This window comes from Molossus molossus, unplaced genomic scaffold (assembly GCF_014108415.1).
Source record: "Molossus molossus isolate mMolMol1 unplaced genomic scaffold, mMolMol1.p scaffold_m16_p_5, whole genome shotgun sequence".
In the NCBI taxonomy this organism is placed as follows: Eukaryota; Metazoa; Chordata; class Mammalia; order Chiroptera; family Molossidae; genus Molossus; species Molossus molossus.
Window position 1 is genome coordinate 107612569 of NW_023425388.1, and position 25099 is coordinate 107637667.

At 39.0% G+C, this 25099-nt stretch overlaps 1 protein-coding gene across 2 annotated transcripts in view; it reads left to right on the top strand.

Moving 5' to 3' along the window:
• Nucleotides 1–25099, top strand: part of PLS1 (plastin 1) — a 137984-nt gene that overhangs the window by 20081 nt on the left and 92804 nt on the right. The window lies entirely within an intron of this gene.

The window sequence follows — 25099 nt, forward strand, 5'->3', positions numbered from 1 at the left end:
TGATAAAATAGATTTCAGAATGAAGGCCATAATTAGAGACAAAGAAGGCCACTACGTAATATTGAAAGGATCTATCCAACAGGAAGATATAACCTTGATAAACATATATGCACCCAACGTAGGAGCACCAAAATATATTTAAAAACTTCTGGAGGACTTCAAAGGAGAAATTGATAGCAATACAATCATAGCAGGGGGCTTCAACACCCCGCTGACATCACTGGATAGATCCTCTAGACAAAAAATTAGCAAGGAAACAGAGACTCTAAATGAAGCACTAGACCAAATGGATTTAATAGATATCTACAGAGAACTACACCCCAAAACTACAGAATTCACATTCTTCTCAAGTGCACATGGAACATTCTCAAAGATAGACCACATGTTGGGGAACAGACTAAGTCTCTACAGGTTCAAGAAGTTTGAAATTATATCAAGCATCTTCTCAGACCACAATGGCATGAAACTAGAAATCAATTGCAAGAAGAGCATACAAAGACATTTGAACACATGGAAGCTAAATAGAATGTTATTAAACAATGAATGGGTCACTGAGGAGATCAAGGAAGAAATCAAAAACTTCCTGGAAACCAATGAAAATGAAGACACAACAACACAAAATCTATGGGATGCAGCGAAAGCAGTTCTGAGAGGGAAGTTCATAGCACTACAGGCCTACCTCAAAAAAGAAGAAAAATCTCTAATAGACTATCTAACCTCACAACTTAAAGAACTAGAGAGCAAACAAAAAGAAAACCCCAGAGCAAGTAGAAGGAAGGAAATAGTAAGGATCAGAGCAGAAATAAACGACATAGAGACAAAAAAAAAACAAAAACAATTCAAAGGATCAATAAAACAAAGAGCTGGTTTTTCGAAAAGATAAACAAGATTGATGGACCCTTAGCTAGACTCACCAAGAAACAAAGAGAGAGACCCCAAATACACAAAATCAGAAATGAAAGAGGAGAGATAACAACTGACACCACAGAAATACAAAAGATCGTTAACAACTACTATGAACAATTATATGGCAACAAATTCGACAATCTAAGCGAAATGGACAAATTTCTAGAAACACATAGTCTCCCAAAACTGGATCAGGAAGAGATAGAGAACTTGAACAGACCAATAACAACAGAAGAAATTGAAGATGTAATCAAGACTCTCCCAGCAAACAAAAGCCCAGGCCCGGATGGCTTCACGGGGGAGTTTTACTGAACATTCAAGGAAGAACTAATACCCATTCTCCTCAATCTATTTCAAAAAATTCAAGAAGAAGGAAGACTTCCAAACTCGTTTTATGAAGGCAGCATAATTCTAATTCCAAAACCAGAAAAAGACACAACAATGAAAGAAAACTACAGACTAATATCCCTGATGAACATAGATGCCAAAATCCTGAACAAAATACTAGCAAATCGGATCCAGCAATACACCAAAAAAATTATCCACCATGACCAAGTGGGATTCATCCCAGGGATGCAAGGCTGGTACAATATTCGCAAATCCATAAATGTGATACACCACATAAATAAAATGAAGACTAAAAACCACATGATCATATCAATAGATGCTGAAAAAGCCTTCGACAAAATACAGCATCCATTTCTGATAAAAATGCTCAGCAGTGTGGGAATAGAGGGATCATATCTAGACATAATAAAGGCCACATATGAAAGACCTACAGCCAACATCATACTCAATGGGCAAAAACTAAAAGCATTTCCCTTAAGAACAGGAACAAGGCAAGGATGCCCACTTTCGCCACTCCTATTTATCATAGTACTGGAAGTCTTAGCCACAGCAATCAGAGAGGAAGAAAAAATAAAAGGGATCCAAATTGGAAAGGAGGAAGTGAAATTGTCATTATTTGCAGATGACATGATACTGTACATAGAAAACCCCAAAGACTCCATCAAAAGTTTACTAGACTTAATAAATGAATTTGGCAAAATTAACGTCAAGAAATCGATGGCACTCTTATACACCAATGATGAACTCACAGAAAGAGAAACTAAGAAAACAATCCCATTTACCATTGCGGCAAAAAATTAAGATACCTAGGAATAAACTTACCCAAAGAAATAAAGGACCTATTCGCAGAAAACTACAGGTCATTGAAAAAAGATATAGAGGAAGATATAAAAAAGTGGAAGCACACACCCTGTTCATGGATTGAGAAATTCTTAATTTTGATCCTATTTAGATTCTTGGGCCCCACCCTAAAACTTCTGAATGGCAGTCCTTGGGGTGAGGCCGAGGGATCTGCATAAGCCCCACAGGGTGATTTTATGACTAATGAGAACCACTGCACTTAGTTGCTGGGTGGCATTTAATGTTGGTGTGATAATCTCTGGGTGTTAGGGAGATACCCCTGCTCATCATTACTGGCAGAATCTTGAATATTTTAATTTGTGTAGTTCTTTTAAAGCTGTTAAACAGAATATTTGACTAACTTCCAGTATGTGCGCACATCCTTTCTGAGGGAAAATTTATTTAAGGAGAGCTGGCGAGCCCGTATCGGCCCTTCCTCCCAGGTGTACTCCTCCTCCCTGTCTTCTCCCGAATGAGAGCTCTTCTCTCTTGTGGGCAATGTAAGGCCAAGGTGATAAGAACATCCTGTTCTGAATAAAACTGTTTGAGCCTCTATTTGTTTTCTATCGATCCCATAACAAAATGCCACAAATGTAGTGACTTAAATAGCACATTTATTATCTGACAGTTCTGTAGGTCGGAAGTCTAACACGGAGCTCACCCGGCTAAAATCAAGGTGCTGGCGGGGCAGCGGTCCTCTCTGGTGGCCCTAGGGGAGGATCTTCTCCAGGCTTATTTGGGTTGTTGGCAGAATTCAGTTTCTTGAAGTGGTAGTCCTGAGACCCCTCCCCCCCCCCCCATTTTATTACTGGGTGCAAACTGGAGGTCATTCCCATCGCCTCTCTTGACTCATGGCCCCTTCCTCCATCTTCACAGCCAGCAAGGTGGGTCCAGCCCTGTGACACCTTGAACCCCCCCCCCCCTTATTTCATCTCACCCAGCAGGGAAAGGTTCTCTGCCCTTTGACCCATGTGATTAGATTGGGCCTGTCTGGATATCCCAAGATAACCTGCCCTTTCCAAAGCCCTAACCCTTAACTACATCTGCAAAGTCCCTTTTGCCATGTAAGGTAACATATTGGAGGATTAGGGTTTGGGGCCTTTTGGGGGGAAATTACTCTGTCTGCCACAGATGCATTGTCTGCCTTTGTTGAGAGAGAAGATAGCAGTGCTTATTCAGTGCCAGGGTGCTCCAGGCACTCACGTTGATGTGTATGAGCAAATGTGATTTACCTGGATATTTTTTCTAAATGGAAATCATCTCAGAGCCAGATTCTAGAACAAGAGTTTTGGAAAGAATATCAGGATTTTAATTTTTTTCTTTCTTTCTTTTTTTTTTTTTTTTATCATCCTCACCCGAGGACATTTTTCCATTTTTTGTTCAGGTAGAGTGGGAGGGAGAGAGAAGAACAGAGAGAGAGAAACATCGATGTGAAAGGGACACATCAAGTGGTCGCCACCCGCACAACCAACCAGGGCCGGGGACAAACTGCAACCGAGGTACGTGCCCTTAGCGGGAACCGAACCTGGGTCTCTCCGGACCGCAGGCCGACGCTCTAACCGCTGAGCAAACCAGCCAGGGCTTAATTTTTTTCTTAATCCTCACCCAAGGATATTTTTTTCCATTGATTTTTAGAGAGAGTGGAAGGGAAGGAGGCGGGGGGAGAGAGAGACGGAGACAGAGACATTGGTGAGAGTGAGACAGAGACACATATTGATTGGTTGCCTCCAGCACGCACCCCAACTGGGACCAAAGAATGAACCTGCAACCCAGGTACGTGCTCTTGACCAGAAATTGAACCCATGACCCTTTGGTGCAAGGGCTGACGCTCTAACCACTGAGCACACCAGCCAGGGCTGTGTCAGGGTTTTTGTATATGGATGTGTCAGGCGGGGCTGCAGCAACACTTATCTCTGTGAGTCTCAAAGGGAGGTAATTCACGTTGTGCCTGCTTCTCTGGTAACTTAGATTTGGGAACAAGTCCTTAGGATGTGAAACAGGCGCACTCCCTCAGCAGGCATTTGCTTTCCATCCCTCGTTGCATGCCATGTGCCTTCGTGCCTGTGCAGCTTGTTCCTGTCCTTCCAACTGCCCGGTCTGCCCTTTAAAAATCTTTAAAACAATCTTTCTGCTCATTTATCTATCATAATGCACATTTATGCCAAGTTTTGACACCTTTTTATTCTAGGAAACAGTTTCCAAGGTGTTAAAGTATGAAATCTACTCACTTTTATGGGTAGCTGAATTTAAGTGATGGAAAGAGCCCATGTCACCTGCTGGTCTTTCCAAGGTGGTTTGCGAGTTCTTCTCCATGACTTTGTCCTTAAATCTGTGGAGCAGGAGAGAAGCCCTGCAGCCTCTGGGATGTCGTAGGCACCAGAACCAGTTACTGAATGGATTTCAAGTACTAAGCTTCAGTGACTTCATCATGTCTGTGCACCCAAACTCTGCAAGGCATGTGTATTCATTGTTTTCTTACGATGTTGTTAATAGAAGAACATTGCTAAGAATGTTTAATTTAAAGTGAGTAAAACCAGGATTTGAGAGATGAGGTTTGCTATTCATCTTTTACTGAGATTGTTAATTCATGTCCTGTCAGATTACCTAACAGTATATTGGAGTCAAGGGAGTAAACTTTGTTTTTTGTGTTTTTGAATCTTTAATTGATGTATAGTATGCAAGCAGAAAACATGAAAATCCTAAGTGTATAACAGTGAATTTTCACAAAATCTCCCTTGAAATAAACACCTCTAGCAAGAAACCAAATTATTACCAGAACCCCAGAAACCTCCTTGCTTTCTTCCAGTTGCTACTACTCTCAGAGGTAATCGCTACCCTGACGTTTTAGAAGTTTGAGAAATGGACTATTTTTAAGATACAGAAAAATTATTTAAATATTGTTGAAATATTTATTACAAACAAATCTCCATTAAGTATATGTGGGTTTACAGAGATTTAAAACAATGTGACTCACTTCCCAAAGGTGCAATCACAGAACATTTTCTAAATGTTTTTATTTTATCAAGTACTTTGAGTTACATAAGCTACTTTGAATCTGATTATTATTTTTCAGGGTTTACTGAGTACTTGTAGTGGCTCAAGCAATATTTTTGCCTTAACAAGTTGTTACAACTGCACCATGCACTTGGCCCTGATCAGTGGCTCAGCATAACATAGTTGTTAATGAGATCAAATCAGTATATTTTCTCTGGAATTTTGTTGAGTTTCATAGTAGACACTCAAGAAAAAAAACAAAAACCTATTGTCAGCAAAGGTGACAGCCACCATATGCACATTTTAACTGTCTACCACACTTCCTGGCAGAGTGGAAAGTAACACTGCCTGTTACAAAATGAAGTGGATAAAATGTTAAGAGAAGTTGGATTCAGGGCTGTAAGTTCCCTAATTTCCCATCCATTACCTATGTTCATGGATAGCATTATTTCTCCAGGGAAAACACTGGAAAGCGCCTTACCTACCAACATGACTGTTATTAAATAAATCATGCTATACTCATAACGTGGACCACTAGGAAGCATGAAAGGCACATCTTCAAAAAATGCTTAATGATATGGGAAATATCTTACTTAAAGTTAACTAAAATTATACAAAGTAGGTTTATAGTTGTGAGAACACAAAACAGTTTATTCTTGTGTTATTATTTATTAATATATTATTTTCCATATGAACAAATGTAAACCTACTTTTGCCCCACCCTGTATATTGAAAGATACCAACTTTTAGAAAAAAATGTGTATCCCTGCATATATGCATAGAAGAAACACTGGAAACTCATCACAAATCGGTCCTTGTTTCTGGATGTTGTGCTTAAGATCAATTTTAATTTTATTTTCCAAATATTTTCATTTTATATATTTTTTAAAAATCAGAAAATAACTACACTGGATCCATTTTCTGAAAGGATGCATGGGGTACGTCACCGATTTTTCCTGCAAAGTTGTCTTTGGGGAAAATCAGACAAGGCAAATAAATACGTTTCAGTCAAGAGGTTAGCAGAATTTCACAGCACAGCAGCAGGGTCCCAAACATCTGTAAATGGTCCTCCTTGAACTAATGGAATTTTTTTTTTTAAATCCTCACCCAAGGACATTTTTTCATTTCTTGTTCAGGTAGAGTGGGAGGGAGGGAGAGAGAGAGAGAGAAAGAGAGAAAGAGAAACATCGATGCGAAAGGGACACATCGAGTGGCTGCCATCCGCACGACCAACATGCCATCCGCACGACCAACCAGGGCCAGGGACAAACTGCAACCAATGTATGTTCCCTTAGCGGGAACCGAACCCGGGTCTCTCAGGACCGCAGGCGGATGCTCTAACTGCTGAGCCAAACCGGCTAGGGCGAACTAATGGAATTTTTGATGCAAGAAACATTAATGGTCACTTCATCCAGCTGTCTATGTAGGAATCCCAAAGACAACATCGTGTGTACCTCAAGTGTATCTTGAGCCTGAGTAACCTCAGGCCCGGGGAGGAGAACTTCAGTGCCCCAGAGGTAGCCCGGTTGCACCACTTGGACAGAATATGTTTCCTTATATTGGTGCAGAATTGTCTCCTGATATTTCTGCTTAATGGTCCTAGTTCTACCATCCTGTGGCCATATAGAGCAACAGTAAACTTTATTACTTCATTAATGTTTCTTTATTGTCGAAAGTATTACAGATGCCCCCCCCAGCCCCCATTGATACCCTCCTCCCCACTACGTGCTCCCCCTTCACCACACTGCTGTCTGTGTCCATTGGTTATACATATCAGTTTTTTGGTTTATCTCTTCCTACCACTCCACCCCCCTCCTTCCCTCTGAGGTTTGTCAGTCTGTTTCCTACTTCCATGTCTCTGGATCTATTTTATTTGTCAGCTTATTTTGTTCACTGTATTCCACCAGTAAGTGAGATCATGTGATACTTGTCCTTCTCTGACTGGCTTATTTCACTTAACATAATACTCTCCAGGTCCCTCCATGTTGTTTCAAAGGGTAAGAGATGTTTCTTTCTTACAGCTGCATAGTACTGCATTGTGTATATGTACTACAGCTTTTTTATTCACTCTTCTACTGAAGGACACTTGTGTTTCCAGATCTTAGCTATTGTAAATAGTGCTGCTATGAACATAGGTGTGCATATATTCTTTCTGATTGGGGTTTCAGACTTCTTGGGGTATATTCCTAGAAGTGGGATCGCTGGGTCAAATGGCAGTTGCATTTTTAATTTTTTGAGGAAACACCATACTGTTTTCCATAGTGGCTGCACCAGTCTGCATTCCCACCAGCAGTGTACTAGAGTCCCCTTTTCTCCACATCCTCGCCAGCATTTGTTGTTTGGTGATTTGTTGATGGCAACCATTCTGGCAGGTGTGAGGTGATACCTCATAATCATTTTAATTTGCACTAATCATCAGAGAGATGCAAATTAATACAGGTGCTTTTTAAATATTAAATGCATTTGTGCGTACTTTTAACAATCATTGAGGTATAATTTAGGCATAGAAGACAGTACCCATTTAAATTGGACTGGTCAATATTTTTTGATACAGCCACAAAATCATCACCATAATCAAGATGCAAACATTTTCATTACCCCCCAAGTGTCTTCATGTTCCCTCTGCAGTCCGTCCTCCCTTCCACCCCTGTTTCAGGCGACCGTGGATCTCCTTTCTGTCACCATACACTAATTTGCATTTTCTAGGATTTCCTCTCAATGGAATTATACCGTATGCACTTCCCTTTTTAAACTGGCTTATAATATACTAACCCTTAACTTTTTCTTTCACTTTGTGAAACAGTTTTATTACACTCATTCTTTACTTTTATGGAGCTATCATAAGAATAATCCTCTTCAGAGAATTAACCAGTCAGTGAAAACAGACTATAGATTTTATAAGTGAACTTGTTCTTATCTCACTTAAAGAGCAGAATGGGACTATTCCCCTTGAGGCACTTCCTAGCTCTACGGCTGTATAATTCTGTACAATGTTTCAACTTACCATGCAAAGGCAATTTTGTGCGTTTGCTTGAAATTAGTACAGTGACTATAAAAAAAATTAAAAAATTTTAGTAAGATGTACTTTTGTTTGTTTGTTTAACATTTAACACAATTTTCTAATTTCAAAATGAAAATGGCAAAGGAATATTTATAAAAATACAAGCCCTGGCCAGTTTGGCTCAGTGGTTGAGCATTGGCCTGCGGACCAGAGAGTCCTGGGTTTGCTTCCTGCTAGGGGCACGTACCACAAAAACAAAACAAAACATATCTCCTAGAGCAGCCCATTCCATAGGAAGAAAACCTGCTTGAGTGAATCTAAAGGACAGTGTGAATATCCTGATATATTTTAAGCACAGTCATAATACAACAGAAATGTCGATGACATCTATATTTTGCCTCTTGATTTTTTTTTTTTTTTATAGTTCCAAACCACACCCATGTTGCAAATTGGCCTTTGTACTTGAGACTAAGTTCTTTTTAGATTAAAACCTGTAGTAGTAGGCAGAACACTTCAGTGTGAGGTTGCTTGTTTTCTTTGGTCAAACACTGAATTGGGCAGAGAATTATTTGAGAACAGACACAGTTCAGGGAGACGAATCTTAAATCTTCTGGATTTGTTTCCTTGGACCTCCAAATCTCAGCTGATAAGACCAACAGAAGCAGGTATGCAACATTTTCCCTATGTTAATAGCAATAATCTAGCCTCAGATTCTAGAGCTGCTTTGCTTTTTTAAAAATATGATTGTTAAATTGAGATAAACACCCTCATGTGTTTTTGTTTGTTTTCCAGAGCATTTCTTGCTTTGGGGATTGTATGTTGCCTAATCAATGCAAAGAGTAAACCTGGGTGTAAGGGTCACATAATTCTTAATTCTCTCTTAATGTTTTCTGTTTTAAAAACCACGTCCCTAAGCAGTACTTGTTAGGTAAGAAAGGACTGTTTTGGTTTATTCTGGGTTGGATAACAGTTTTTTAATTTGGCTTTAATTTTCCCTTTAGAAATGCTTGCCAATCTCAGGAAAAGGCTGAGTATACTCTTTCCGTGCTGTCTGGGATGTATGTGCATTGTTGCTCCGGAGCCTGATTCTTTCCGTCTGAAACAGCTCTTCCAGTCCACATTTAATTGTGGATAAGCCAAATTCCTCTTTTTGCTAAAGGGATCCGTAACACACAAAAAGCAATACATAACACACAAAAAATGGTAATAGAAAATAGCATCAGTACCAAGGCTGTGGGAAGGTTACACTCAGGCATCTGAGGTCTGAAGAAAATATCTAAATTGAAATAAATTCTCTGTCTTTATTTTTGCTCTTCTACATTTTTAAGTACCTAAATGTACTTGGAGATAGTGCTCTTGCTTCAAAGCTTGCTTCATGGTTTTTATTGAATTTGGGAAGAGGTTGAAGACTTTTATGAAGACAGCTTCCTTATAAACAGTGTGCAGATAAGCCTGTTTCTTCCCTTGGAGCACAGGCGGTGGTTTCTGAGGTGGGCGGAAACGGAATACTTGTACCCTGGAAGCTGCCGCAGTCTTACTTTAGCTCTTTTCTTAGTAAAGCAGAAAATGGGCAGTTCTCGGCCCACGTATAACTGAGAAGGTCTTAAATGATGCATGTTGAGGAAACTTGGTTACTGATACTGCTGGCAATTTGCATAGGTCCGAGTGCCAAAGAATTAAATACTCTTGAGTTTTTTAAAAGGGAAAAGTTAAGTATGTTCCCCTTTGCAGTGACCTGAGCTCTCTCTCAAACCTAAGTAGAAAGTTAAGACTTATCTGCTCAGCTTGTGAAGCAGTCAGCTATTTAAATTTATTTTTATGCCTCAGAATAGTTACACTGCGGCTCTTCTTAGAGAACACATCATGACCAATTAACTCTGGAAAGTGAATGCTATGGACAAATTTCACATAGTTCTTAAAAAAAAAACCTTTATGACTTTCTTAGGAACCAGAATACCTTTCCTGCATTATGTCCGGAATCCAGCAGAGGCTGTGCCTGGTGCGTCCTTTCACAGTGAACCAGCCAGAAGGCTCAATGTGTTCTTGCAGAGGAGGGGGATAGCATTCCTTTATGATCCCCAGTTTAGATCAGCTTACTAGCCAAAGCATGATATTTGATTACCCTTATTATGTTACTTTGCATAGCTACAAATGTTACTAATGGCTGGCCTTTCCTAGCCATTAGGAAAGTTCACGTTCATGCTGACTCAGTCACTGCAGTCAAAGACCCTGTTGCTGAGGCCCCCAGCACTATGAGCCTGTGGAGAACAGAGCGGCGGTGGCGTTAGGTGTGCACTGGAATCGCATACATCTTGAACTCCTTGCTTTTTCTTCTAAGTGCTGACTTTAATCTCTAACGCTCAATGTGTCTGGGTTTGAATTGCTTTAAGAATTATAGAAGTTCATCGACCTTTCTGACCACATCCTTCTATTGGAATTGAGGTTTTAGGGTTCCTTTGCTCCTTTTAAATGTTTCCAGTCCAATTCTCAGTCTTGCAGGGTAGGAGAGATGCTGTTATTTTACCAGCAAAAATGTGCTGTTAGAAGGATTTTATAATATCTTTAACATCTCATGGGACAATGTACACACAGGGCACTATTGTCAATGACTGTGTAAAGTGTAATTTGATAGTCTTGATAATTTTGAATTGTATGTCCAATTTGTGGTCACATTTGCCCCTGTTTTATTTTCTAATGTAGCTGGTGAAGACTCCTACTAGGAGTGGAGATGTCAGCGCTGCCATTTTCTTATGCTTAGAGATGTTTTCAGTACCCTGTTTCTTTGCAGGCATCTTTTAAATCTACTTCACCATTTGGTGAAGATAGGTTTGATATCAGCTAGATTATATAATCCATTAATCTACTCAGCTAGGTAAGCATAACCTGCAGACTGTCGAATGCTGAAAGTGATCAAAGGAGTTGCATTCCGCTGTCCAGCATCTGCTAGTAGTATGTCCTCTCCTCCCCTGGAGTATCGCTTGAACTGTTTGTGATGTGGGATCACGTGTCAAAAGGACCAAGTTAGGATGCTAGTGAAAATGCATATGTTAAATATTTATAAATCTAGTTTTACTCCCTAATATTCTTCCTGTGCTTGAGTGGAGGGCTTATAGCATCGTTCTTTGTCTTCTGAATACGGAAGATGCGGCCTCAGTGTTCTCATCTGTGAATGGGGGAGATTGGACTAGATGACTTTTAAGGTTTATATCTGGATTTTTACCCCATTTAGTTTTTTATCTATATATTTTTTTACTGCTACATGCCTATTAACTCATCCTATAAATGACTCTCACTGATTGGAAGTTGTTTCTGAAAGGAATAATTTTCAGAAATATGAGAGACATATTAGGATATGCTTTTAAGTCAAGATTTTGAAATATCTGTTATACCCATACCACAATTTTAAAAGTCACCCAGCTTAAACCACTAGCCCCTCGTGAAAATCTTTGTCAGACCCATTTTGAAGTATTTGCTGCTGCTTTTTTCCTTCTACACAATTCTGCTTGTACATTATGAGATGTGAATCATGGTTATCTGTGTACATGTTTGCCTTTTGTGAGGAACAGTTTTTATTGCTTAGTTTTACATCAGCAATCCTTGATGGTTAACTGATTATTCTCCACTGGAGAAGTTGAAGGCCGATGTTGAGAACAAGTTCTCCAAGAAATTATTTTTACATGTTTTCTTCCCAAGGGAACTTTTGGAAAACATGGGGCTGGAGTTCATAATCTGGAGCCTACAGACCTCTAGAAGGTCCATGTGGGCTTGAGAGTGGGGTACACATCCACAACATCCCTGAAATCATATGGAAAATTCATATCTGGTGTGTTTTTCTGGATGGAGGGCTTATAGCTTGTTATGAAAAAGACTAAAAATCGAAAAACCTTTTAGAATCAATGTCATATGGGAAATATAGGCATTTCAAATATAACCTATTCATCTAAATTTATGTTTACTGCCCTGCTGGTGTGGCTCAGTGGATTGAGCGTCCTCCATGGACTGAGAGGTCCTGGTTCGATTCCAAGTTGGGGCACATGCCTAGGTTTCAGGCTCAATCCCTAGTTGGGGGCGTGCAGGAGGCAGCCAATCGACGTTTCTCTCTCACATGGATGTTTCTCTCTTTCCCTCCCTTCCTCTCTCTCTAAAAAAATCATTAAAAACATATTTAAATTTATGTTTACTTTCTAGCCTGATTTTCATCATTTTTGTGTTTTCAGCTCTACAACATTTCATTATTACGAAAATCAGTACTATTATTAGTAATGCTTAATGCTATACCCTTGAAAATTCTGTGCTTTTTTCCTACTAGCTTATTTACTCATGACATTAGCTTGCTTATGAATGATAATTCTTGATGAATGCAGGCACACTGAAAATAGTACCAGCTTTGGTATTTACCAGTGGATGACCTAGGCTATGGAGGTTGACATCTCTGAGTCTGTTTCTTCATGTGTAAAGTGGGAATAGGATAACATGAGAAAACATACTGTTACAATATAAAAGTTGTTTTTTCAGTTCTGCTTAACTCACTGAACTGATGTGAGAGTCGAATGGGGTAAAATAGGCGAAGTGCTTTATAAATTAGAAAACACTTTAGTGTGAGACTGACTTCTCCCGACAATGGCACATGTTCCCTGCAATTTCACAGTGGTCTTCCTTAGTCTTTGGTTTTGGCCACCATGAAGAGTTAGTTTCAAACTTATTTTTTCTTTCCCAAACTTTAGGTCATTATTATTAACTAAGAACAAAATCTGTAGTGAATTTGCCTTGAGACACTTATACTTACTGAATAAACAGACCCAAAGGAAAAATCCATCACATTGAAACACACAGAAAACATTGTATCAGCCAATTAATGTTATTTTAAGATTAAAGGAACTGAAGCAAAATTTTGTCAGATTTCAAAAATTGGGCAGGGCCAGACAGTTCTAAACCAGATGAATAAATACTGTTGTAGCAGGTGCAGTGCACCTCTGGGGCCTCAGCAATATGGAGAAGGGAAAACATGGACCTTGACAATGTTTGAACTGTATGGCTCTAGTACTTATCAGCTTGGTGGTATTGGGCAAGTTACTTAACCTTAGTGAGCTCAAGTTTCTTTATCAGTAACACTAGGTTTAACTACTACATTTAAGGATTGTTTCAAGGACTAAAAATAATTTATATAAAGTGCTTGGCACATAGATTCACATCAACTGTAAAGAAAGTTGTACTGTTAGTTCCATGTTGGTGCATTTCTCTGTCCAGACTGGTCTGCTGTGTTAGCCTCTGTTCATTAGTCTGCCTTTCATTCCAGGTGCTTTTTATTTAAGCCTAAAAACAAATCCTGACACACATAAGCCTTTCCTCTGTATTCCCAAATTAAAATGTTAACTTAGGGGAGTTACTACATTATTTGCTTTAAAAACAATTTTTTGCTCTATTTGCTTAAAACCAGATGAAGAGGACGGTTAAGTAAAGTGCATCCTGGAAAGGACCATTGTGTGCAGTTGTAGGATGTGCCGCAATGTAATATTATTTTGTTTAAACTTTCTATCATATTATTAATTATAAAATAATGAAACATGAAAAAAATAGTGAGAATAATATATATACTCATATTTTCTCTCCCTAGATTTAAGAAATGTCAGCAATTTGCCTTTTGTTTTATATATCAGTTCTTTACTTTCTGTAAGAAATAAAACACTAGAGACATGATTGAAGGCTTTCTCCATTTTAATCCCTCCCTTTGCCAGCAGTCCTGAAGTTGGCACGTGTTAATTCTTCTTCCCACCCATCATTCTGTATTTTCCATTAAGAACATAGAGAACTATTTTAATGCTTTACATTTTTTACAAATGATATCTGTTGTACATTATTATCATATATTTTCAAGATTTTCTCATGCCGGTACAGATATCTACTTCAACTATTGTACAGTTTTTACTGAATTAATATTCTATAATTATCTAGTCTTCTGATAGTGGACATTCAGACTGTTTACAACTTTTTGATCCTGTAAACAGTATTGTACTTTTTACCTGTATTTTGGTCTATAGGGATGGGCAAAAGTAGATTTACAGTTGTAAGTACATGAAACACTGAGTTTACTCATATTATTATTTAATATTTATATTATTTATTAATTATTATATTTTTCATATGAACAACTGTAAATCTACGTTAGCCATCTCTGTATTTATATAGGACTTTTTCTGGGATAAATTCCCAGAAGTGTAATTATGGGTCATGGAATATGCATGTCTTCACCTCTTCCAGAAATACCACTTTGGAGAGCAATGTGGCAACAAGACTTCTGATTTCTTATATCCTCTACAACACTTTTCATCATTTTGGTACGTTTATAGCTCTCTACAGCATTTATTATTATGAAAATCAATAGTATTATTAATAATACTTAATACTGTGTACCATTTATTTAATTTATGGCAACCTGGTAGGCTTAAGTTGTTAGTTGTTTTCATATGCCTTTTTCATTTTATGTAGCTATTAAATGATGTTTAAAATTTATGGCATAACCCAATTTCTAAAAATCATACATATATCTAAGTAAGTATATGTACACGAGTATTTCTAAATTTACATAGTCCAGAAGAGTACCTCCCAAGTATTGCAGTACTTCTAGATTTTTATACTGAACATGAAATACTTTCTAATTTATAAACATAAAAAAATTGAAATGTACAGTTTAAACCTTGGCTTCTGGCCAAGATGAATTTACTCTCTTGCCTGAAATAACAACAAAAATACAAAATGGACAAAATATATAAGATGGTTTTCAAATTTTAAAAAAGAAATCGGGCAGCAATGGACAGTGATTTGTGTGTGTGTGTGTGTCTGGTATGTGCCCCTAGCGGGAACCGAACCCGGGGCTCTCTGGTCTGCGGGCCGATGCTCAACCGCTGAGCCAAACTGGCCAGGGCAGGACAGTGATTTTTAAGAGTCAGGTAAATCCACAAGGTGAGCCCTCCAATTGCCTCATTGACAGTCTTGAGAGAGTTTTGGATGCAACTCAGGGAGGTGACTAGAGGTAGAAGGGTTTCAGACCTGAGAAGTTGGGGAGACATACTAGTGGAGAAAAGAGAACCGCACAAAGAGAATTCCACAGATCTGCAGAGGGTCCCCCTTAAGTACTCAGCAGAATTCTGATCAGTTTGTGTGTGAGGAAAGAACCACCTGAAAGGATTAAAAAGAACAATGCTTGGCATTCATACCATCAGCCAGACTGAAAAAAAGGTAATCATTTACAGGGTATTGGGTAGAGCACTCAGAACTAGCCTTCCTTAGTAGTGGGGAGTAGTTAGCCCTCAGATCATGATTTCTCAGTCTCAGCATTGTAGACATTTGACTAGGTATTCTTTGTTGTAAGGAGATCTCTGTGCATTTTAGGATGTTCTGGTCTCAATACACTAGATGCCAGTATGCCTCCTCAGTGATAGTCAGAAATGTCTCTAGACAGTGCCAGATGTCCTCCAGGGAGCACATACACGTCTTCTATTAAGAACCAGAGTCCCAGACTAATTTTTTTGAAAAATTTTAACTGAATTTATTGGGTTGACATTGGTTAATAAAATTATATAGGTTTCAGGTGTTCTTTCTGAGTAATTTAACTGCATCTGAGTACAAAGATTTAGAATAGTTAGAGGATATTTTTTACAGAAATAGGGAAAAAAATCCAAAAATGCATATGAAATCTCAAGGGATACAAAGTAGCCAAAACAATCTTGAAAAAAGGACTAAGTTGGAGGCCTCGCACTTCCTGACTTCAAAACATACTACCAAGTAATGTGATACAGCACATAAGCAAAATGGATAAAAACCACATGACCATATCAATAGATGCAGAAAATCACTTAATAAAATCCAACAGCCTTATGATAAAAACTCTCAGCAAAGTGGAAATAGAGGTAACATACCACAACATACTAATGACCTAATATGACAACCCCATAGCCAACATGATACTCAATGGGCGAAAACTAAAAACATTTCCCTTAAGAACAGGAATAAGACAGGGTTGTCCACGTTCACTACTCTTATTCAACATTATACTGGAAGTACTTGCCACAGCAATCAGATGAGAAGAAAAAAATGGAAGGTATCCAAATTGGAAAAGAGGAAGTAAAACTGTCATTATTCACAGATGGCATGATATTGTGCATGTATAGAAAACTCTAAAGCCCTGGCCTGTTTGGCTCAGTGTTTAGAGCGTCGGCCTGCGGTCCTGAGAGACCTGGGTTCGGTTCCCGCTAAGGGCATGTACCTCGGTTGCAGTTTGTCCCCGGCCCTGGTCGGTTGTGCGGGTGGCAGCCACTCGATGTGTCCCTTTCACATCGATGTTTCTCTCTCTCTCTCTGTTCCTCTCTCTCCCTCCCACTCTACCTGATCACAAAAAATGGAAAAATGTCCTCGATTGAGGATAAAAAAAAAAAAAAAAAGAAAACTCTAAAGACTCAACCAAAGTGCTACTATATTTAGTAAATGAATTCAGCAATGTAGCAGGACACAAAATTAATATCTGAAATCAACAGCATTTTTATACACCAATAATGAACTCTCAGAAAAAGAAACTTAAAAAAAAAATACCGTTCATCTTTGCAACAACAACAACAAATATGATACCTAGGAATAAGCTTAACCAAGGAGGTAAAAGACCTGTATTTTTACAGGACACTGAAAACGGAAATAGTGAAAGATGCAAACAAGTGGAAGAATACACCATGTTCATGGATTGGAAGAATTAACATCATTAAAGTGTCCATACTACCCAAAGCAATCTATAGATTCAACAATTCCTATTAAAATACCAATGGCATATTTCACAGAACTAGAACAAATATTCCAAAAATTTATGTGGAACCAAAAAAGACCTTGAATAGCTGCAGCAATCTTGAGAAAGAAGAACAAAGTTGGAGGGATTACAACATTGGATATCAAAATATACTACAAAACACTGTAATCAAAACAGCCTGGTACTGGCACAAGACCAGGCATATAGATCAATGGAAAAGAACAGAAAACCCAGAAATTGACCCACACCATTATGGTCAATTAATATTTGACAGAGGAGGTGAGAGCATTCAGTGGCGTAAAGACAGTCTCTTCAACAAATGGTGTTGGGAAGATTGGATAGCTTCATGCAGAAAATATTAAACTAGACCACCAACTTAACACCATTCACAAGAATAAACTCAAAATGGTTAAAAGACTTAAATGTAAGTCACGAAACCATAAAAATCCTAGAAGAAAATATAGGCAATCAAATCTCAGACATCTCGTGTAGCAGAATTTTCACTGATACATCTCCTAGGGCAAGAGAAACAAAGGAAAAAAATAAGCAAATGGGACTACATCAAACTAAAGCAGCTTCTGCACAGCAAAAGAAACCATCATCAAAATGCAAAGGGAACCCATGGCATGGGAGAACAAATTCACCAATGATACACCTGATTAGGAGTTAATTTCCAAAATATACAAAGAACTCATACAACTTAACAAGAGGAAGACAAGAATTCAATTTTAAAAAATGGGCAGAAGCCCTGAATAGACACGTCTCCAAAGAGGACATATAGATGATTAACAGGCATATGAAAAAAATGCTCATTGTTGCTAATCATTAGGGAGATGGGAATTAAAAATATAATGAGGTATCACCTTATACCTGTCAGAATGCCTACCATTAACAAATCAACAAATGATAAGTGCTGGTGAGGATGTGCAGAAAAGGGAACTCTAGTGCACTGCTGATGGGAATGCAGACTGGTGCAGCCACTATGGAAAACAATATGGAGATTCCTCAAAAAATTAAAAATTGAACTGCCATTTGACCCACTTTCAGGAATATATTATCAGGAAGCTTTAAACACCAATCAGAAAGAATACATGCACCCCTTTGTTCATAGCAGCAGCCCAAGTGCCCATCAGTAGATGAGTGGATAAAAAAGCTGTGGTCATTTACACAATGGAGTACTATGCAGCTGTAAAAAAAAAAAAAAGAAGGATCTCTTACCCTTTGAGACAGCGTAGGTGGACATGGAGATTATTATGCTAAGAAAAATAAGCCAGTCAGAGAAAGATGAATATCACATGATCTCACTTATATGTGGAATCTGAGGAACAAAAACTGATGAACAAAACACGATCACAGACATGGAATCATGAAACAGATGGACAGATGTCAGAGGGAAGGTGGGAAGGAGGGCAAGAAGAGAATAATCAAAGAACTTATATGCATGACCCATGGACACAGACAACAGACAGGTGAAAGACTGGGGTGGGGTATGAGATGGGTGGGAGGACTAAGGGATAAAAATAGGGGACATCTGTAATGCTGTCAACAATAAAATTTAAAAAAAAGAAAATATGTTTTAATTGATTTTTAGGGAGGTTGGGGAGAGACACATCAATGTGAGAAACACACCTTCTACTGGGGATCAAACCCACAACCCAGGCATGTGTCCTGACTGGGAATTGAACTGGTAACTTTTTGGTGCATGGAAGGATGCCCAGCCAAGTCACACCAGCTAGGGCCCTCCTCTTAATTTTTTGTGTTCAGGCCACACCATCTACCTTGTGAAATCTTAAAAATGATCTTATAATTTTAAACATCTTTTAACATTTTTTCCCTGCTGAACGTCATTGATTACACACAAAACACTAACATTGCTATTTAACTTTCTATTTGTGTTTCTTCCTCTCCCCCCACTACCACTCCTCATTAGTCTGTAAACCAGATATTAAAAGTCTAGATGTTCTTCTAAATGAATGAATCAGTGAATTTAAATGTTTTGAATGCAGATTATAAATCTAATATTTCTTTTATATCTCCTGTGATGCTTACTTAACATAGTGCTAAACACTGAGCAGTCATAAGTTATTTACTTAATTTGATTGAAGAGTCTTTTTTTATTTTTTTTGTAAATCCTCACCCGAGGATATTTTTTCATTGATTTTTCAATAGAGTGGAAGGGAGGGAGGGAGAAGGAAGAGGGGGAGAAAGCGAGAGAAAGGGAGAGAGAGAAACAATGATGTGAGAGAGATACATCGATTGATTGGCTCCTGCAGGACCCCGGCCAGGGCCGACGATCAAACCTGCAACCCTGGTACATGCCCTTGACCAGGAATCGAACCTGAGACCCTTTGGTGTGTGGGCTGATGCTCCAGCCACTGAGCCAAACCGGCCAGGGCTATTTGAAGTCGTGTATTTCTGGTGCACAAGGAGGCCTAGAAGAACCATGTCTGCTATGACTGCTCATTGAAAATGATGTAAGATATTGATTAAAATTAACCGGGAGAATTTTATAGAATACAAAGTGAGTGTGATTATGTATGTGGTGTGTTAGAGACAGGAAACAATACAAGGCCAGAAAAATAAAAGGCCTGGCCGAGAGTCTTTGTGGTGGCCATTGTTCAAGTGAATATAAGCAAGCGCTGGGCTTTTAACCTAGACTGGACTAATTACCAGAAATTTCCAGGGTGAGGGAAGGATGAAGGGAATTCTAGGTAAAGGGTGAGTGGGTTTTTGATGATGTGGCTGGGTTGTAGGGCATTTTATTAGATCCCAGTTTGAATTTGTTCTAGTAGGACATCAAGATTTATCCCTTGCTTTTTTCAAAATTTTTATAACTGTCATATAGGAATGGTTAAATGTGAGTCTTCACCTTTTTTCTTCTTTGTCTTCATCTCTTATCTGTTGTAAAAGTAATATATAGTCTTTGTGGAAAATATGCAACTATATATAAAAAAAAAAATCCATAATCTCATCATCCTCACTTCCGAAATAGCTCCTGTTACCACTTTTACATGTAATAGCTCCTATTTATTTTTAAAAATGAAAACACATACACACATGTATGTGATAATTCCTTCCTTTGCCAGTTAATAAAGAAGGTTAAATTTCAACTCCTAAAAACAGTTTTAATTTCTCCATGTAAAAAGTAAAAAACTTCAAGTTTAAACCAACATGTGTTTTGGAGGTTAAAGTTCAAACCCTGACACAAACACCCTGGGTAGGAATCCTCTGCTCACGTGGATACAAGTTGGTCCAGAAGGTGTTTGTTACTATGAATCATTTACATAGGAACTCTTGGCGGGAAGGGGGAACACAGGTGATAAAGCAGGAAGTAGCTGGGTTATTCCAGAGCACTTGGAAGTGACTCGCAGCCTCCTGTTCTCTGCTCTGGTGTTGGTGTCGGACATCCCTTCTGAATGAGATATTTGCCATTAAGCTTAGTTACAATCTGGACAGTTATCTCCCTAGTGTGTAATATCCTGTGACTAAATAATACTCAGAAAAGAGGAACAAGGTACTTTTCCAGAGGCCAGAAAATAAATAAATAAATAAATAAATAAAGACATGTGGTGTAAAATAATTTGTTATTCTCACAAATCTTATTTAGATCTTTTCATCAATTCCTTGAGTTTCTGGTAAGATGACAGACACTAACTGTTCTATTTCTACCTGGAAATTCAGGTTCCAGGGCAGCTGCTGCTTTTTTTTTTTTTTTTTAAATCCTCACCCGAGGTTATTTTTCCATTTATTTTCAGACAGTGGGAGAGAGAAACTGGTTGCCTCCTCCACGACCCCAACCAGGACCGGGGACAAACTGCAACTGAGGTACGTGCCCTTGACCGCAATTGAACACATGACTCATTGGTTCAGTTGCTCTAACGGGCAATGCTCTAACTGCTGAGCCACACCAGCCTGGGCCCAGGGCAGCTTCCAACAGAACATGGTCGTAGGGGAAAAACTTGAGCTACAGGGATGGAAGGGGATGTGTGGAGACCACCACTATGAAGGCAATGTATAATTAAGGGTCCAAACAGCAAACTCCCTGGGTTTGGATCCCAGCTCTGCCACTTATGATGAAGCTCTTGGCCTCAATTTCCCTAACTGTACAACGGGAGTTGTAGTATTAACAACCTCATAACGTGGTGAGGATTCAGTGAGACAGTGTGTACTTCTTAGCACAGTGCTTGGCCTATGGTGAGTACCCATGGATGTTTATTATTGTTAAGGGCTTTGGGAAATCTTCCTTGCCTTATTTGGGCTGCCATTGTTGTATGAGTGTTATGTTTTGTGGGGTTTTGTTTTTTGTTTTTTGAATGGAAGGTTTGGGGGAGATTTTATGTGTCTTGTTTCAGGTGTTATGAATTGGGTGAAATGAATTCAGGTCAGAAGACTGTTAGGATGGTGTGCTTGCATTTACCTGGGAGTCAGATTTAAACTTTTATTATTGTCTCATATAAACATAGACGCTGTGCAGAAGGCAAATGAACCTAGAACAAAGAGATTCTCTACAACTGTAGGTCTCGTCTTCATAGTATCCCCTGATCCTAGGGATGGACTTGTGGCCTGAGCTATGCCGATCAGACTAAGATCCAGGACACAGTGCCTTACAATGGCACATCATAGTTTCCACGGTGCAGCTTCTTAGAGCTGCCTGGCACCTGTTCTTCCGGAGACTGCTTGCTCAGGCCTCCCTGGATTCTTTGAGCCAACCCCTAGGACCCTTCCAGTATAGTCCTCTTTTGGGCAAATATTTCCAGAGTTGGTTTTTGGTGCTTATAATCAAAATACATTAACTGGCACAAATACCAGGTAGAGTAAATATTTCTTTCCATTGTTAGTGGGTAAGGGGACACAGATGAACCCAAGAGTCTTGAAAGTTACAGAAAATTCTTCCTTAGAAAATATAGCTTGTAGTGTGAATATCACTTGTTTTCTGAGGTGTATAAGAAGTGAATGGTTGACCTATTTAAATGGAAAAAGGAAGAATCTATAGCCTGATCAGCATCGGTCTGTTCCAAAAACAAGCTGTGGCATGCAGGAGTCTTTGGACATGGTAGGGGTTATTTTTCATATGTTAGAGATGGAAGATAAAATATAGACACAATATAGATACTTTTTTTTTTACATTTCTGGAATAAGATTTAAAAAAAATTTTTTTAAATTATAGTTGACATACAGTTTTATATTTATATTTATATTAGGTATACAGCAAAACGATTAGATATTAACTAACTTACAAAGTGATCACCCCGATAAATCTAGAACCCACCTGATACCACACATAGTTATTACAATATTATTGACTATATTTCTTATGCTCTACTTTACATTCCTATGACTATTTTGTAACTACCGATCTGTACTTCTTAATCCCTTTCCTTTTTTCTATCCCCTCAAACTCCTTCCCAGCTGGCAACAATCAAAATGTTTTCTGTACCTATGAGTTTGTTTCTGTTTTGTTTATTTATTTTGTTTTTAGATTCCACGTATATGTGAAATCATGTGGCATTTGTCTTCCTTTATCTGATTAATTTTACTTAGCATGATAACCTCTAGGTCCATCCATGTTGTTGTAGATGGCACGATTGCATTATTTTGTTATGGCTGAGTCATATTCCATTGTATATATGCAGTTCTGCTTTACCTATTCATCCATTGATGGACACTTAGGCTGCTTCCATATTTTGGCTATTATAAATAATACTGCAATGAACATATGGAGGCATATGATTTTTCAAATCAGTGTTTGGGGTTTCTTTGGATAAATACCCAGAAGTGGAATTGCTGGGTTCTTCTTTGTCTCTTGTTATAGCCTTTGTTTTAAAGTCTGTTTTGTCACCCTGGCCAGTTTGGCTCTGCAGTTAGAGCATTGGCCCATGGACCAAGGAGTCGCGGGTTTGATTCCAGTCAAGGGCACGTACCTCGGTTGAGTTCGTCCCCAGCCCTGGTGTGGGAGGCAACCAGTCGATGTGGCTCTATCACATCAATGTTTCTAACTCTCTCTCTCTCCCTCCCTCCCACTCTATTTAATAATAAGTAGAAAAATATCTTTGGGTGAGGAATAAAAAAAATAGTCTATTTTGTCTGCAAGTATTGCTACCCCAGCTTTTATATTTTTGTGAAATATCTTTTTCCATCCTTTTGCTTTCAGTCTGTGTGTGTCTTTTGATTTGAGGTGGCTCTCTTGTAGACAGCATATGTAAGGATCTTATTTCCGTACCCATTTAGCCACCCTATGTCTTTTGATTGGAGCATTTAATCTGTTTACATTTAAAGTGATTATTGGTAGGTATGTAGTTGTTGGCATTTTATTATTCATATTTTTTCTATTTTTTATTTTATTTACTTATTTTTAATCCTTACCTGAGGATATATTTTCCATCGATTATTTAGATAGAGTGGGAGGGAGGGAGGAAGAGAGAGAGAGAAAGAAAGAAAGAAATATTGACGTGAGAGAGATACATCGACTGGTTGCGTAGCACACAACCCTAACCGGGGCAGGGGATTGAACCTGCAACCCAGGTATGTGCCCTTGACTGGGAACCAAACCCACGATTCTTTGGTCTGCAGGCCGATGCTCTAATCGCTGAGCCAAACTGGCCAGGGTTTTACTTATTTTTAAAGAAGTTCCTTTAACATTTCTTATAACACTGGTTTGGTGGTGATGAACTCATTTAGCCTTATTCTTGTCTGGGAAGCTCTTTGACCTTGGATTCTAAAGGACAGCCTTGCTGGGTAGAGTAGTCTTGGTTGTAGGTCCTTGTTTTTCATCACTTGAAATACTTCATGCTAATCCCTTCTGACCTGCAAAGTTTCTATTGAGAAATCAGCTGACAGTGTCTTATGGGAACTCCGTGTATGTAACTGTTTTCTCTTGCTGTTTTTAAGATTCCCTCTTTGTCTTAACCTTTGGCATTTTAATTATATGTGTCTTGGGTGTGGGCCTCTTTAGGTTCATCTTGTTTGGGACTTGGTACTTCCTGGACTTGTATGTCTATTTCCTTTACCAGGTTAGAGGATTTTTCCATCATTATTTCTTCATATAGGTTTTTAATTCCTTGCTCTGTCTCTTTTTATAGTATCCATGTGATGCAAATATTGGAATGCTTGCTGCTGTCCCAGAGAACCTCCTAAACTGTCCTCATTTTTTGGAATTTTTTTTGTTCATTTTGTTCTGCTTGGGTTTTTTTGCTACTCCGTCTTTCAAATCTCTTATTTGATCCTCTGTTTCATCTAATCTGCCGTTGATTCTCTCTAATGTATTCTCCATTTCAGTTATTGTATGCTTCATTTGTGACTGGTTCTTTGTTATATTTTCTATCTTAATTTTTATATTTCTTGTTTCCATTGAAATTTCTCACTGAGATCATTGAGCATCCTTATAATCAGTGTTTTGAACTCTGCATGTAGTAGATTGCTTGTCTCCATTTTGTTTAGTTCTTTCTCTGGAGTTTTGTTCTGTTCTTTTATTTGTGACATGTTTCTTTGTCTCCTCATTTTGGATGCCTCCCTCTGTTCATTTCTATGCATTAGGTAGATCTGCTATGTCTCCTAATCCTATGACTTAGTGTAGTAGGTGTCCATGGGGTCCAGTGCTGCAGTCTCCTGGTCACCTGAACTGGCTGTGTGTGCTCTTGTGTTGTAGTTGAGCCTTGATTGCTGTTGGCATGTCACTGGCAAGGACTGGCCCTCAGGCTGATTGGTTGTGAGGACTGGCAATGACTGCAGTGGAGGAGCTGCTGTGCAGGGGCAGAACAGGCAGAGCAGGACTCACTTTAGTGAGGCTCTGGTGCCTGCTGAGTCTGCCCTTAGAGGGGTGTGTGTTTGTGAAGGTGGTTGGGTGGTGCTTTGGTGTGGTCTGAAGTTGGTCACTGTGTATGTTAGTTCTGGGGCCTCTTGGGTGGTGCAGGCCAAAGTCAGCTGTTGCCTGTGCCTTGCCCAGGGTTACTTGGTACGAACTACAAACCTGTTTGCAGTTGGTTGCTGCTTGTGCTGGACGTGGAGGTGCCTGAGAGCGGCTAAGCTGTGAACTGAGGCCAGCTGCCAAGCTTAGGGCTGTTTAGCAAGAGTTTTGTGACATACTGGTTAGCTGTTGCTTGTCTGGGGTTTGTGAGACTTTGGGACAGTCCATAGCATGAAACAAGACAGGCTGTTTTATGGAAAAGCCACTGGAAGGAGCTTGGTTGGGCCTGCAAGTTGGGTGGGTTGGGGTCTCAGGG